The sequence below is a fragment of the Lycium ferocissimum genome, chromosome 6 (genome assembly GCF_029784015.1).
Source record: "Lycium ferocissimum isolate CSIRO_LF1 chromosome 6, AGI_CSIRO_Lferr_CH_V1, whole genome shotgun sequence".
Classification (NCBI taxonomy): Eukaryota; Viridiplantae; Streptophyta; class Magnoliopsida; order Solanales; family Solanaceae; genus Lycium; species Lycium ferocissimum.
Window position 1 is genome coordinate 25,373,888 of NC_081347.1, and position 10,095 is coordinate 25,383,982.

The 10,095-nt window shown below is 35.0% G+C and overlaps 1 long non-coding RNA gene across 1 annotated transcript; it reads right to left on the minus strand.

Moving 5' to 3' along the window:
- Positions 1–6,113: 6,113 nt before the first annotated feature.
- LOC132060743 (uncharacterized) lies at positions 6,114–7,278 on the minus strand. The gene is made up of 2 exons (XR_009416001.1): positions 6,331–7,278; positions 6,114–6,253 (listed from the first exon to the last, which is right to left on the minus strand). It is a non-coding gene; the product is annotated as an uncharacterized LOC132060743 (long non-coding RNA).
- Between the last annotated feature and the right edge of the window lie 2,817 nt (positions 7,279–10,095).

Consider the following 10,095-nt stretch of genomic DNA (forward strand, 5'->3'; position numbering starts at 1 on the left):
GGAATCGATTACAATGAGATTTTCTTACTAGTCATAAAGCACAGTTCAATTCATTTGTTACTAGCTTTGGTTGCCCATTATGACTTGAAGCTTCATCAGCTTGATGTCAAGACTGCATTCTTACATGGTGAACTTGAAGAGGTGATCTTCATGAATCAGCTCGAGGGTTTCCTTATTGAAGGAAAAGAAGACCAGGTTTGTCAATTGAAGAAATCTTTGTATGGTTTGAAACTTGATCACCACGACGAGTGTACAAGAAGATTTGATGCGTTCATGATTACTAAAGATTTCTCGAGAAGTGCATTTGATAGCTGCGTGTATCACATGAAGGTATCTGGTAATTCAAATATTTATTTACTGTTATATGTTGATGTTATGCTTATTGTTGGTAATAGTATGACAGAGATAAATGATTTGAAGAAACTGCTAAGTAAGGAGCTTGACATGAAAAATTTAGGTGAAGCTAAGAAAATCCTTGGAATGGAGATTCACAGGAAGAACTGTGAGGTACATCTCTCACAAAAAAAGTATATTGAGAAGGTAGTTCAGAGGTTTGGCATGAATAAATATAAACCCGTTACTTTACCGTTAGCACAACATTTCAGACTTTCTTCTTTGATGGCACCACAATCAAAGGTAGAGGTGTAGTACATGTCAAAAGTTCCTTATTCTTGTGCAGTTGGTAGCATTATGTATGCTATGGTTTGCACTCGACCTGATATTGCTCAAGCAGTGAGCGTGGTAAGTCGATTCATGTCTAATCCGGGTAAGACACATTGGGAAGAAATTAAGTGGATACTGAGATATCTTAAATGTTCTTCGAATGTTGGTCTAACTTTTTGTAGGATGAGAAATGATGTCTTTTCGATCCTTGGTTATGTGGATTCTAATTTTACAGGTGATCTTGATAGAAGGAGATCAACAACGGGCTATATCTTCACTCTTGCAGGTAGTGCTATAAGTTGGAAGGCAACTCTCTAGTCTATAGTTGCTTTGTCCACGACAAAAGCTGAATATATGGAAGCAGCAGAAGTAGTAAAGAAGGCTATATGTTTGAAAGGTTTGGTGCTAGAATTGAGTAGGGTTCAACATGAACCAACTCTAAAATGTGATAGCCAGAGTGCTATTCACTTGATAAAAAAAATCAGAGATTTCGTGATCGCACCAAACACATTGATATCAGATTCCATTTTATTCGTGATGTTGTTGAACAAGGCACAATTAAGGTCTTGAAGGTTGACACAAAGGACAACGCAGCGGATATGTTGACCAAGGTGGTTCCTCTTGTCAAGTTCAGTCATTGTACGAATTTAGCAGGAGTTCGATGCGTCACGATGGAGAACGGCATGGCAAGGTAGAACTACTAGTATGTACATGGTTTTGGTTCGTGTCTCTTGTTTCCTACACGGAGTTAGCTCACGTAGGCTTAGAGACATTGGACTGAAAGACGTTCATATGGAAGCTCGAAATTCATCTCAAGGTGGAGATTGTGAAGTTGAGAAGATATTCAAGCCAATTCCTACTCAAAAGCGGAAAGAAATAAAAGGAAACTTTTTTCTTTGTTGGTTTTCAAGTGTTATTGGGATTTAGATCATTTCTAGGAAAGGATTAGACCTAGTAGGATAAATACATGTTAGCTAAGATTTATTAAGTAGGACAGAACATAGAACCTAAGAGTATTCAATCTTGTAACTTACTTTTTACCTTGATATTGATAAAAGTGCCGTTCTCCGTGGACTAGGATCACATCGATCTGAACCATGTTAATTACTGTGTTTTTATCATTTCCGCGCTAACACAAGCAAACAAATTGAAACCGATACACAGTTAAGTATTTAAACAGTATAATAATTACAAAATCTATTTATTTACCATAGTGTACTTTTTAGTGTAAATTGTTTGATAATTTTTTATTTTAAATACCATTTAATTACAAAAATTTACTTTTTTGTCAAATGAACATATATGAAATTTAATATGTGACAAATATGTGTGAACTAGTAAATTTGCTTGTGCATCCCGAGGCTATTATATTTAGCAAAAGATCAGTCTGTTAAATCTAATGGATTGAGAAATCATCCTATTTTGGATGATAAAGAAAAGACTTATAAATTATAACAACCTAACTCTTGATTTTGAGAGATAACGCTTATTTTTAAGTTAGAAAGTTTGGTACAAGTCATATTTGTCATTTGAAACTTGTTTGAAGGGTTGGGGTTGGGACTCAAGAAGTTCAATTGAGTTTCAATCTTAAAATTGCAGATTTTATTTTATTTTGGTGCAACCGCATTTGTGAGCCTTGCTAGCATTTGTAGTGGCAACATTTAAGTTGAGGCTGGAGCAAGAGAGTTCTGCTTTTGTGGTGAGTTTATGTTACGCCTCTCGTTCTCGTCGTAGTAGACCCTATTGTTTCCTAGTTAGGTATGCCTTTGTAATTGAGACTCGTGTTCGAGTTTTGGAGATAGAAAGTGTCTTACCCCGTGTACAAAGGTACCAGCAGGTATTCCTGGCAATTCACAGAGTTAGAAGTTGAACGAATCGAATCGACGTGATCGGAGCTGAATCTGAGAAAATCTGCAGACACCAGTCATCATCGACGAGTCGTCGACATGGTTGACGGACCGTCGTTGTGCGGCGTCTACAGGGTTCCGTAGCCTAGCATCTGCAGGCGCAGGTCGGGGGAGCAAGTCGACAGACCGTCGACACGTCGATGGGTCGTCGACCCACTCGTCGAATAGCACCGATGTAGCTTTTTGGATTCCAAGTATAAATATGTGGTTTAGGACCTTATTTCTCATTTTCCTCCATTCCCATCGACGGTCAGTTGACTTGCTCCGTCGAACCGCACCGCTGTAGCTTTTTGGCTTCCAAGTATAAATATGTGGTTTAGGACCTTATTTCTCATTTTCCTCCAATCCCAATCAGAAAAACCTTAATATTTTTCTCTCTCAATATTTTCCATCATTATTAGTGGAGATTTGGTAAGGTCCGAGCCCCATGGACCCGTGTTTGTCAAGACGAAGGTAGTTTCTAGGGTTTCTTCAAGTTGTGAAGCTTATGGAGTTGGAGTTGAAGTTGATCTTTGGAATCTTAGACCCCTCAAGGTATGTAAATGATTTCCACCCTTATATTTAAGTTGATTACCGAGAGTTTTAGTGATTTTAAATAGAGAGAGGATATTTATGGAAGTGGTAAGTTGATGGAGGGTAATATAGTGATTTGGGGTTATTTTAAGAGATGATTGGACATGGATTTAAGTATATTTTGATATGTATATGTGTTGTTATTGTGTTGTGGGTATTGTGGTTGATGTTAGATTGAATGGGAAGTCGAAGGGTTGGTGAACTTACAAGGGAAATGTTGTCCATAATTCGTTAAGCTCTATATGTACTTAAAGATGGTTAGTAAGCGAGGCAAATAGTCTAATTAAGGCCTATGTTATCTTAATTGTAAACTTGTAAATTCAAGAGGTAGAAGTTGGACGATTGGATATACTTCAAGTATGTTAAGGCTATCCTTTCTTTCCTTTGGCATGGTCCTATGATATGAGCCAACAAGCGAGTAAGCAAGTTTCCATATTACTCTACTCTTAGAAGCATTAGAAGTACTTCAGTCTTTGATGTTCATGTACCTCGTTTGTGAGTGTTCCTTCTGTTTATGGGTCCAGTCTTATGTAGCCAGTTCTATGTACACAATTTACTCATGCATTACATTCATTATATATTTATGTACATTGACCTGTGATCAGAAGACGTTATATATGCGAATATCAGATATATGTGGAGTATGAGAAGAGAGATAGGCGTTATACACGCATTACCACCATGATGATGATATGAGAATTAGGCTGCACATACCGCAGCAATGTATATGATGATGGCCACAGAGAGGCCGATATGATATGAGAAGAGAAACAGGCGTTATACACGCACATATATCAGGCGTTATACACACACACACACACACACACACACACACACACACACACACACACACATATATATATATATATGTATGTATGACCTTCATTGATAGGCATGAGCATGCATATTATGCGCCCATAGTGGCATTGTCAGTTACACAGATTTATACAGATACATACAGATACTAGTTCATACAAGTACATGCAGTTAGTAATTTCAGCTTATGAGGTTCAGATCTTATTCATGATTCATATACATATATGTTGTTCTTATGCCTTACATACTCAGTACATTATTCGTACTGACTCCCCGTTGCTCGGGTGGCTGTGTTCATGCCCGCAGGTTCAGGTAGATCGACAGGTGGTCCAGCTTAGTAGGACTTCCATCCAAGGTGGTCAGTGCGCTCCATTGATTCGGAATTGCAGTCTATTTTTGGTATGTTAGCCTTTTGAGATGTATATAGATGGGTATGGCGGGGCCCTGTCCCGTCCTTCTACAGCTTTTATTCCAGTAGAGGTCTGTAGACAGTTGTATGTATTAGTCAGATGATATAGCCTTGTCGGCTTCTATTCTTTTGTGTACAGTATATGTAGCAGCCTAGCTGGCTTGCACTGTTCTTTCAGCATGTTTATGTATATACAGATTGTTCAGAGTTCATGATGTCGCCTATTTATGAGATCAGTTTAAGTCATGTATGGGCCCTAGATGTCCAGTAAGATTCAGATATGAGTATAGAGGTGTTTGGTCGCTAGAGGTCAGACACTCGTCACGACTCATCGGTTTGGGTCGTGACAGTTTAGGGGATTTTGGATTGTGAAAGGCATGAGCGGGGTTGGAGAGACTAAGAGAAAAAAACATCGGGAAGAAAAAAATTATTGAGAAGAAGAACCTATGAACTAAAGAGAAATGAATTTTGGAGAGAGAAAAATTGTGTAAATTGATAGCATGAAATGAGAGAGGAAATATGGGTGGGGAAAAAAAAGAAATGAGAGAGGAAATAATAGAATGGGAATCGGAAAAGTTCACGCGGGAGAGGGGAAAAAAGAAGAAGTGGGAAGTAGAATGAAATATACGGATATTTATTGCTTCTTAAGCGGTGTGTCAAATTAAACATGGACAAGTTAAAATGGGTGGAGGGAATAATAAAGAAGCTCGACCTGAAGTTATGGGTAATTATCTCATTGAAAAACATTGGCAACTCCACCTTTAGCAACATGGAATATATGCCTAATAATATACTCTCTCCGTTCATTTTTACTTGTCCTATATTAACTTGGCACACACCCAAGGAGTTATAATAAAATGACTATTTTACTACATCACTCATAATTATTATTAAGTCATCTAATGTTTAATCAACCAAACATACTTTAAATGTTATGCAACCACTAAAAATTTATTGAGGTTTCCAACTCAAAATTAATAGTAAAGGTAAAACAGGTATGGAATGGTAAATTGTCTGTTGTTTTTCCAATTTGGATAAGTAAAAATGGACGGAGGAAGTACTCCCTCCGCCCATTTTGGCTATTGTTAGCTCAATGTTTGTACCAAAATAAATGTCCCTTTAAAAATTCAAAACCGAAGTCGATAATTGTTTCAAATTGTACACTTAACATGAAAAAAATATGCACAATGATTAAGAGGAAAATCAAGCTACCTTTAATAAATAGAGTTAACTTAGTTAATTATATCTTGTACTGTATTTATTATTTTCTAATGAGCTTAAAAAAAGCTAAAGTAAAATGGGATGAGGGAAGTATATGTTTGTTTTACAAGTTCTTTGCTACAAAGAGGCTTTCAGGCTAACGTTTGTGTTTTAATTTCCGTATCCGAAGCAAAATTTAGTAATGCAAATCCAACATGATACCCTTCGTATAGGACTTCTGAGCGTCTCTCCATATCTACCTTGCATTGATGGATCTATTCACACTACCTTGTATTGATGGATCCATTCGCACTACCAGATTTTTTGCAAAGAGCTTAGAATGCGATGGAGCCGCGTAAGCTAGAAGCATATAGTCATCGCTATTGTTCTATGAGTTATTAGTGTGCTGAACATCGACCCACATGCTTTTGACACGTCCCTTTCCCTGTCAATGCAGATACACATGTAAAATAAAATGTGACAACTCAATAATAAGCTCAAATAAGAAGTTCTATGCATTACGACTTAACAACAAAACGACTCCATTTACAATAAAAAACCGATGCTCCTTACTAACATCCAAGGCCCTGCTCAGTTCATTCCATTCCAAAACTACATAGTGTAATAACATTTCAGTGTTATCGTTCGAACTCTAGTTCTTATCTCAACAATCTACATCCCACAACTGCAAAAAAAGATTAAGCCTGCCTAAACCAACTGTACACAACTTGTGAAGTTAAGTATCTAGAAGATTCTGCAGACCATTCAACAAAACACGGTCAGCTTGAAGAACCATCCAACAAACAGTGATCCCAGATTAACTTCAGGTTATCTTCGAGCAATTCAAACACAAGGCTTTCGTCGACTGTTTGCATATGCATTTTTGGTCAAGGATGTAAATCAAATCAATTATTTCAGCAGTAAAGCGGCAATTCAGAAAATAAAACAGAAAGGCGTATCAATTCAACAATGAAAAGGCACTGCATGTTTTTGTTTGTATTTCCGTGGCACATGCAAGTTTGAACCATTCACTAAATTCTTTTCAGACAATCACTTTTGGATGGTTTCTACCCAAGTAGAAGCAAAACCAGATTTGAATCGTTGGTAAGTTCGCCTTGCTTTAGCTTTCTTGGATGAAATGGTTCCCAATTCGGTGGATTAATCAGTGAGTGAATGCAGGATACAATAGTCCAAGCTTATGCGAAGAAAATTACTATATGGTTTCTTTTTCTTTTTTTGATAAGGTAAAATTTTACTATGATACGGTTCCGAGTAACACCAAACCAACATTTATGTATCATGCAGAGACATCAAAAAATGGAAAACATAAAATAAAAATTAGTGACGTAATTGCTTGTCAGAAAAAGAGAACCTACTTGTAACTGGGATATAATTCTAGGCATTTTCAGGAAAATCTCCTGTGTAAGCTCACCAGTCGTAGATCTGAAATCAAATTGATCTGCATGCCGAAGCTTAAACCTAATTGATGAATTTCTATATGATTTTGAAGTTGTGTGACCAATACCAATAACAGCATATCGACCACCAGAAGAAATCTTGCCAAAGGGCCATCTCAAGCCACCTTGAACTTCTGAATCCAAAATAGAGGAACCAATAAGATCTTTAAGTTCATTAATTTCCTCATCCTGAAAAATGCGAAGAATCATCACAGAAAGAAGCATCTTTAACTACACAAAACATTAGTGGTGTTCTTTCTAGGGGTGGGCATAAACACCGAAAATCAAAAAATCGGACCGAACCGAATTAATTCGGTTTTTCGGTATTTCGGTTCGGTTTTCGATTTTTTTTAATTACAATTTCGGTGTTCGGTTCACCGGTTCACCGGTTCTTCGGTTAAACCGATTTTTTTTTTTTTTTTTTTTTTTTTTTGAAGATTTACTACATGAATACAATTTTTTTTTTTGGGAAAAAAACATAAGTAGACAATAATATTATAATATTTATATATTCTTGTATAACTAAATGTTATTAAACATTACATGACAGATTAAATGTTTTATAGTAAATCAAATTGCTATATATAAGGAAACCCTTCAGACGTGAATAACTCCAATACCTATTTGTTGTTCATAGTATAGCGTTTATCCCATTTAAATCCTTATTCTCGTTAAAGATTTTTTTCGACATTTTTTTCTTACCTTTCTACTTCCTCCTTATTCTCAACTTTTCATTGTTCCATAAAAAATCTAAAAATTTTTTTTCATTTAACACTACGGGATATTGAATACAAGTATACTAATAATTTGAGTGTTGATTTTTATTATATATAGTATAATAAAAATGTTATACATAGAATAATATTCATATAATTTATTTCACCTATTATAATAAATTAGATATAACTCACATAATTTGATTATACACTATATAAAATTTTATATACCTCGTATAATTTTATTATACGTTGTATAATACATTATATTTTGTATATAGAAGATATTATCTTGTTTGTGTGGATGATCACTATGGTTGGATTCTAAAGTCATCAAACCTTCAAACATTTAGTCTAAAACGTAAACCTCCGTAACTCGAAAGCAATCAAGAAGGAAAATGGAAATAAATGGAGAGATGTGTAATTCTAAAAAAAACCGAATTAAAAAACCGAAACCGAGCCGAACCGAACTTCAAAAACCGAACCGAACCGAACTAATTCGGTGCGGTGTTCGGTGTCCACTTTCAAAAAACCGAAACCGAAAAACCGGAACCGAACTTTGAAAAACCGAACCGAAAACCGAACGCTCACCCTAGTTCTTCTTTCAAAGGAATAAAGGCAGAGTCTTGATGAGAAGATGAGAAGTAGAGTGCAAATAAAACACATTCTCCCATTCAAAAATCACGAAGTGTAAGCCCAATTCATCAAGAAGCTACAAAACTAGTATTAGACACGCCGAACTGAAGAAATATCAAGAGACCTTATTTGACAAAAAAAAAAAAAACTTTACATACAGGGTGTAAAAGCCTTTGCTATTATTAACCCAATACTTTTAGACCCCAAAGCAAATCAAGTTTATTAAGAAACCACCCTGCTATAGGCCTAAGAAGAATATCTTTATTTCTATTTTTATCTCCGTGTCTTTTTCTTTTACTTTTCCTTTTATCCGTTTTCCATCATTCCTCATTGTATGGCAATGCCTTGTCACACCCCATTTTAACCGGGATCAAAATTAGGAGTATGACGTATTGGTGATTCCTATTGATTGATTTTAAGGAGTCGCCACCTAATTGATTTTAAGGTGAATTAGGGCACCTAATTATTAACTTAAGGTAGAACTAATCTCCGTTAATAGTCTGCATAACCAGTGTGATTCTAGGTAAGGGTTCTATATTATCCTAAAGGGAAGGGGTTAGGCATCATTTAGGATCCGTTAACTTACGGTTATCCGGCCAAACTTAGGTTAATTAATTAAGGTTAAAGACGCAAATATAATATTTAAAAATCAAGAAAATAATTTGTAAATATCGCTAAGATTTTAAAAGAAAATATACTAACGCTATTTTAAAATAATATTTATAAATATTGCTAAGGCTTTAAATAAAATGCTATTTAGATGAAAATTTTAGAAAATGTGATAATTTGCACATGAAAAATGAATTTTAAATGCCATTTAAAATAAAAACTTGTAAATGTTGATATAATTTTAAATACTAATGCTATTTTAAAATAAAACTTGCAAAAGATAGTTTGCATATGAGTAGTACTTAAAATATTCTTATCCTTTTATTATTTTTTACTAATCGTGCTTAGCTAAAAAATATATGATTGATTTAAACTTGAAAAGTTACTTATAAAATACACTTGAGTTTATACTTGCATATTAGTGACGTTTTGAAATGTTTAGGATAAAAATATGATTCCCTTTTATTTGAAATATATAGTCATGCCATTTGCAAATCCATTATTCCCAATAAAAAAAAATATTAAACATTATAAATAATTTTAACATAAAAAGAAGAAAAAAATAAAAACTATGAAATTAATTTTTGGTCTTCCTTAAACTAACTACCCACTACTAAAACTAAACCTAATAATTTCACTAAGGTTTATCTAAATTAACAAAATGTTAGTCATGCAATACAAATTAAATGCATAAAAGAAATAAAAATGGAGGAATAATAAAATTGAATGGGTTCACCCCATTCTTTGAACTCGCTGTAAATCCACATCAAGTGACTTTGGCCCAATCATATTTTTTATTCATTGTGGCTGTTAAGCCATGGTCACAGCCCAGAATCATTTTTACACCATCGATGGGGCCGATCGATAGAGGGCTTTAGCCCAACGCCAAATGCGGGGGAAAACGAGTCCTCGGACTCGTATGCGATAGTCATGCAAAGAAACGAAAGAGACGGATTAGTATCCGATCAATAGATAGGGTTAAACATTTAGAACATGAACTCAAAACAAAAGAAATGTGAACATTGTGTATATTGAAGTATACAAATAACCCGCCTTAACAAAATTTAAACGTTTTAATTTCCCAAAATTCCCGATCGATGCTAAACTAA